Source organism: Onychostruthus taczanowskii, unplaced genomic scaffold (assembly GCF_017590055.1).
Source record: "Onychostruthus taczanowskii isolate IOZ18803 unplaced genomic scaffold, ASM1759005v1 scaffold81, whole genome shotgun sequence".
Taxonomy (NCBI): Eukaryota; Metazoa; Chordata; class Aves; order Passeriformes; family Passeridae; genus Onychostruthus; species Onychostruthus taczanowskii.
In genome coordinates, this window is record NW_024506002.1 from 1,107,769 (window position 1) to 1,115,186 (window position 7,418).

A 7,418-nucleotide genomic window follows, 5' to 3' on the forward strand; every position below is an offset into this window, starting at 1 on the left:
GTGGCTGTCAGTGCAGGGATCAGTGCTTGGATCCATTCATCCATCATCAATCCCGCCATCCATCATCCATCCATCATCCATCCGTCCATCCCCCATCCATCATCATCCATCCATCCATCCATCCATCCCTCCATCCATCCATCCATCCATCCCTCCATCCATCCATCCATCCATCCCTCCATCCATCCATCCATCCATCCCTCCATCCATCCATCCATCCATCCCTCCATCCATCCATCCATCCATCCCTCCATCCATCCATCCATCCATCCCTCCATCCATCCATCCATCCATCCCTCCATCCATCCATCCATCCATCCCTCCATCCATCCATCCATCCATCCCTCCATCCATCCATCCATCCATCCCTCCATCCATCCATCCATCCATCCCTCCATCCATCCATCCATCCATCCCTCCATCCATCCATCCATCCATCCCTCCATCCATCCATCCATCCATCCCTCCATCCATCCATCCATCCATCCCTCCATCCATCCATCCATCCATCCCTCCATCCATCCATCCATCCATCCCTCCATCCATCCATCCATCCATCCCTCCATCCATCCATCCATCCATCCCTCCATCCATCCATCCATCCATCCCTCCATCCATCCATCCATCCATCCCTCCATCCATCCATCCATCCATCCCTCCATCCATCCATCCATCCATCCCTCCATCCATCCATCCATCCATCCCTCCATCCATCCATCCATCCATCCCTCCATCCATCCATCCATCCATCCCTCCATCCATCCATCCATCCATCCCTCCATCCATCCATCCATCCATCCCTCCATCCATCCATCCATCCATCCCTCCATCCATCCATCCATCCATCCCTCCATCCATCCATCCATCCATCCCTCCATCCATCCATCCATCCATCCCTCCATCCATCCATCCATCCATCCCTCCATCCATCCATCCATCCATCCCTCCATCCATCCATCCATCCATCCCTCCATCCATCCATCCATCCATCCCTCCATCCATCCATCCATCCATCCCTCCATCCATCCATCCATCCATCCCTCCATCCATCCATCCATCCATCCCTCCATCCATCCATCCATCCATCCCTCCATCCATCCATCCATCCATCCCTCCATCCATCCATCCATCCATCCCTCCATCCATCCATCCATCCATCCCTCCATCCATCCATCCATCCATCCATCTATCATCCCTCCATCCCTCCTGGAAGAGCAGGAATTCCCTCACTGGCAGCCAGGGGTCCCTGTGCTGCAGGCAGTGCGGTGCTGAGCGTGCCCCTGCTGGTGACAGAGTGTTTGTGACTGCTTAGCAGTAACTGGCAAAGCCGGACGATTTCTGTTCCTGCCTCCAGGGAAAGCCTGGGAGGAGTCGCTGGCTCCGGGAAAGGTTTTCCAGGGCAGGAATGAGCGCAGGCAGCAGAAGGAAGAGGCTTTGCAGGGCTGCACTGTGCAGCTGGCCACAGCTGGGCTCAGAGTTGTCCCAGCATCTCACCACAAGATGCATTTTGTGGGTTTTAGTGAAAAAATCCCTTTTCAGTGAGTCCCCAGGTGCCGCAAGGCTGGCTCTGTCCAATCCCACAGCAGAGGGATGGAGGTGAGGCAGGAACACCCCACAACATTCTGTGGCTGGAATTTAGCCAGCATTTTCCCTCTTTCTGGAGGAGCTTCTGGGTCCCCTAATCTGCCTTTTTGCTCCATTACTTTATCCACATCAGCAGGGACCACTCAGAAAAGCCTGCTCACCTCACATCACCTAGCACCATTTGTCATCCTTGGTTCCATCTCTAGAGCAAACATATACGTCTAATTTAATTTAAATTATTTCTATAAGATTTAAGCATCAGTTTTTACCAACTTCTTTTTCCTTTCTTTTCATCTTTTTTTTTCTTTGTTTTTGCTTTCTCTTTGTCACTTTCTTGTCCTGTTTTTTACATTTATTTTTTGTTTTAATTTTATTTTTACATCTAAGTTTTCATTTTCTTTCCCTTTCTCTTTTCAATCTCTTTTCCACCTCTTTCCCTTTCTCTTTCCATTTCTCTTTCCCTTTCTCTTTCCATTTCTCTTTTCCTTTTCTTTCCCTTTCTCTTTTCTTTCCCTTTCTCTTTCCCTTTGCTTTTGGTTTCTCTTTTCCATCTCCTTCCCTTTCTCTTTCCCTTTCTCTTTTCCATCTCCTTCCCTTTCTCTTTCCCTTTCTCTTTTCCATTTTATTTCCCTTTCTCTCTCTTTCTTTTCCTTTTTCTATCTTTCTTTTTCCTTAAAGAAATATTTTAGCACACCACTTGCTGTTTAATGCACAACTCAAAACTTTTTGGAAGCAGTAAATTCCACGTTTAAGCTTTGATTATTGGATAGGGAATTCCCCAACCCCCTTTAGGTCAAATCTCTTCATTTGATTCACGTTTATCTCTAAAAACCTCAGATTGATTATCCGGGGTTCAAGTTCCACCCTCTTTGCTGAGCAGCAAAACTATCAGACCAATCCCAAAAATTTTACTGGAAAAGGCAGCTTCTCACTCATCAAAGTGCTGGAGCTGTCCCATGGGAAAATCTGCCAAAAATATCCTGTAAAATATCCCCTGACCCTGAGTTAGGTCAGCAGCTGTGCCCTGGGAAGGTGCAGATGGCCTTCCCAGGGTGTGAGAACAGCTTTGGCCAAGGAAAACCCCCTCTGGCGCTTCCCTCAAAAACACCCAAACCCCCAAATCTGCATGGGATGAGTTGCACAAATCAGGATTAAAACCACATTTAGGGTATTTGTGTCTTAACCAGCCTGGGCGAGATGGAATCATGAATTTGGAGGGTCCACTACGGGCATCCCCAGATTCCCTGGAGCTGAAGGGTTGTCCAGGAGCTGGATCCTGCAGGGACACAGGGCTGTGGGGAGGCCCCAGTGCTCCCCCTGATCTCTGCACGTCAGTTCCTGGCCCAAGGGCTGTGGGAGCTGCCCAAAGAGAAGCTCCCGTGGAATGTGGAGTCCTTGTGCTCACACGTGTCCGGAGCCTGCAGGGAGCAGGAATTAGGAATCCCATGATTTTTAAATCCCATGATTTTTCCTCTCCCAAACCATCTCGAGGAACATTTGTTTGGAAGGCTCTGGTTTGTTTCTATGGGTGGAAAGGGAGGGCTGGGTTTCCCAGGAATGTGTGATGATGCTAAAGGACTCCTGTTATTCCCAAATTCCAGAGCCCCTTCCCACTGATCTTTAACCTTTCCACACCCATGGATTTTCACCTCCTCAGTCCAGCACCACCTTTTGGCTTGGCAAATTTGGAACCTGAAATCAGAGTAACCAACAGCCAAAGGTCTGTTCATCCATCCTCTGGATAAACCACCTCCCATGGGAGACAGGAATGAATGAGTTTCCAGAAAATGGCCAAATCGCCTGGTCCTGATCCCTAAATTTGCAATTAGCAGCTCATTATTTAAGCAGAGCCTTCCCAGATTCGCTCAGACACTCCCAAACCTTTCCGAAAAGCTCCTCCAATCTCAGCAGGTCTGAGTCACTTGGAATAATTCCTTCTGCATCCCTCAGAAGAGATTTTAACAAATCACATTGTAACCTCTGGATTTTAATAATTGCAAAAGCTGCAGGGGAAGAAGTAAAACCAGAAGTAAAACCACTTTCTACTTATTATGAGTTTACCAACATTTAACATTTAAAACCCAGCAGCAATAAACCCACACAAACACTCTCCCCCTAAAGAACAAGCCCCATCCTCTAACAATCCTTCTCCCCAGATTTAGCAGGGTAATGACTCGAGATGGAATTAGCACAACTCCAATAACAACGACATTTCTGTGTTCTTCAGCAGCTTGTGGCTCGGGGCTCTACAACTGTTCCAGTCTTGTGAGGACTGGGCTGGGCTTTCAAACACACACCAGCAGCAGGTCTTGAGCAGATGAGCCTGGAGTGAGGGATTCAGTTCCTTATTTATGGCTCTTGAGGGAATTTTGGTTCATTTGTTATATTTGGGGCTCTTCTGGTCAAAGAAATCTGCCAGGTTTACCCTCCTGCCAGGTTCTTTCTTTCCCCATTATCCTGCCAAGCAATTTAGCTCTGTCTTAGTGAATTGCTCAGTGGGAATTGCTGGAGGAATTAGTCAGAGAGTGCAGGGAGTGCTCCGTGGGGCTGAGTGCAGCGCCCCTGAGCAGAGCCTGACAGCTCCACCCCACTCAGCAAAGGGCTCCAGCAGCTCCTGCCAGCCTCTTTGGGCCCAGTTCTGGCTCCTGAGTGTAAAGCAGGAGTGAGTGCCCTGAAATCCCTGTGTTTCACAGGACAGAATTCCTATTCACAGAATTCTCTTGTTATTTTTGAGCTCCATGGGATTTGTCCAACCCTTCCTTGCTGGTTCACAAAATGCCTCAAGTCCAGAACAAAGGAAACCACCTGTGTCCTTTCCAGAACCTTCCAGGGACACCTTCCACTGTCCCAGGCTGCTCCAAGCCCTGTCCAAACCTTGGACACTCCCAGGGATCCAGGGGCAGCCACAGCTGCTCTGGGCATTCCAACCCAGCCCCTCCCCACCCTCCCAGGGAACAATCCCTAATTCCCAATATCCCGTCCATCCCTGCCCCCTGGCAGTGGGAGCCATTCCCTGTGTCCTGTCCTTCCATCCCTCATCCCCAGCCCCTCTCCAGCTCTCCTGGAGCCCCTTTAGGCTCTGGAAGCTGCATCTGCTCCCTCGCTTTGCTCCCAGATGGATTCACCAAACTTCTGCGCTCTCCTGAAACTCCGGGGTTTGGAGCAGCCTGGGATGGTGGTGGAGGGGACAGGGTGAGCGTTAAGCTCCTTCCAACCCCGCCCAGGCTGGAATTCCGCGGTTCTGTCATTGTTTACCCACAGGGGGGGAACTCTGAAGGTTCAGTGGGAATCAACATCCAGCAGAGCTTCCTTCATTCTTCCCTTTCCATGGCTCTGGAGTGAGGGGAGCACCGGGGTGGGAACAGTCTGCCCTGGAGTTCACTCACCTGAATGACCCTGCTGGAACTGCCCCAGAAATCCCAAATCCAGCAGTTCTTGTGCATCCCACAGTAGAGATTCCGTTGTGTAACACTCACAGACTGGGAGCAATTATTTCTAGGATTTATATTTATATTTGTATTTATATTTATGCTTACAGTCCCTTAGCTGTCTTGGCCAGGAAAGCAAAAACCCAATTGTTGATGAATATCATCCCTGGATGCGACAGAAATGAGGAAATGAGGGATGCAATAAATACAACTGCAGGTTTAATTGTCCAAGGGAACTGCTTGAAGGGAAGTGGGAAGGGAAGTAGATTCCCAGTTTTTTAAACATTTATAATATGAGAACCTTCCTCTCCTACAACTGCCACCTCCCATGGCCATATTAAATAACCTAATTTTTAAAAAGTGGGTTTGGAGCATATTGATTTGCTCTCTTTTGCCTGTTTTCATTCTGTTCCCCCACAATGACCAGAAAATAAAGACAAAATCAAAATGTGTGTGGCTGTGGCTGTGAGGAGAGAGAAAAGCAGGAGGCTGGGATGTGTTTCCCCCTTTTCCCCATAAGGGGGATGTCTGTGTGTCTCCTTAACCCTTCAAGCAGCCCTGAGATATATTTAGAGAGAAGCTAGGGAAAGGGAAGGCTCTAAATAGCTTCAGTGTCAAACCTATGAAATGAGAAACTGGGGAAAAAGAACGATTTGACAAAAGAGGAGAATGTGGTAAAGATATTCTGAGATGGTTCCAGGACTGAATTCCTTCTGTTCCCTCCCACTGTGGGGATAAAGAGAGATCGTTGCATTTATAAAATAGGGAATAAATGAACGGTGGGGTGAACAAGGAGCCCCAGCCCTGTGGAGAACAGAGCCAGGGGTTCTCTGGACCCACAGAGGACGTGGCCCAGCACACCTGGGACCTGCTCAGGGACATTCCTGCTCCATCACCACCCCTCTGCTACCTGGAATGTGTTCCGAGCTCAGCTGATGCACTGAAACCTCAGGGGGGAATAAATCAGTTCTGAAACAGAGGGAAATAAATCAGTTCTAAACCAGGGGGAGATAAATCAGCTTCTCCTCCCAGCCCTGCCTGTGTTAATCTGCATTTCCCACTCATTTATCACTCTGAGTACAGCTGGAACTGAGCACCCCTGCCAGCACCTGGCAGCTCCAGCTCTGCCTTCCCACACAGATTTAGGCCTGGCCTATCTCCTGATCTTCAGTCAAGGAGCTGAGCTCTGTCCTTCAGGAAAAGCCCAGCTACACCTGGCAGGAGAGTTAAGTCCAGCTCTGAGGACAGAACTGATTCCAGGATGTTTCTCTGCACATTTTCTCGGCTTCAGATGAGCTGGGCTTACCTGGACAACCTTAAACTTCCACCTGAAGGGAAAATGAGTCAGAGCTCTCCCCTGGCTGGGTTTATTGGGGCATCTTTAGGCTGGTGAGCTGTGAAATACAGGATTTGCTGGGGGCACAGCAGCTCCAGGATGAATCCTGAGCCTCGCTTTAATTTTGCATTTTCCTTGTCCAACAACCCCATAAATAAAGGGTTTGAGAGCATTTCTTTGGAGTTCTGCTGAGCAAGAGCACAGAGAGCTGCTGGGTTATATTTTCCAAGGATTTTATAGCCATAGAAACAATGAAATCCTTCAATATGCTTCAGTTCCTGCTCACTCTGACGGCAGAGCTGAACTCTTGTGCTTTAATTCTTGTTGCAAGTGCCAGCTCCAATTCTGCCCAGTCTAAAAAAGCCACCCTGGAGCATTTATCCCTTTGGAAAACAAATTAAACACTGAGGAAGGCAGTGCTCCCCAAAACCTTTGAACAAGATGAATTAAAGGCACCCCAGAAGGTTGAATCAACAAAAGTGAGCCCAGAAACTGAAGGAGATGAGAGCAGGGAGGAAAATAAACCTGCAATATTCCAGCTCTCAGTCCAAGGGATGAACACATGGCACCTGAGGACATGGATTATGTGACCATGGTGGTGGCTGACACTGATGATCTTAAAGGTCTTTTCCAGCATTAAGATCCCTGTGATTCCAGGATTTTCTGCCTTTTTCTCCTGCTCTGGGGCTGAGGAACCCTTCGACTGGAGCAGCACCAGGAGCCACAGGCTGCACATCAGAGCTCTGCAGGTATTTTGAATCCATCTCTTTGTGTTTATGGAAGGTGGCACAGGAAATCTCCCAGCCCTGCATATCCAGGACAGAGCCGAGGTGAATGATCCCCTCCAAGCTCCTTCCAGAGCCATTCCAGTGGCAATCAGAGGCAGCAATTCCTGGAGAAATAGCTCCTATCAAATTTAGGAGCCTTCCCTTGGGGAGGAAATATCCATTTCCCCTTCTACCTGTCATTCTTCTTCATTTATGGACTGAATAAGGCATGAAATCTGAAAGGCTTTAGGTAAAAAATGAGCTGTTCATGGCAAAGAGAGCCTCAGTGGATAAAAAAACCCC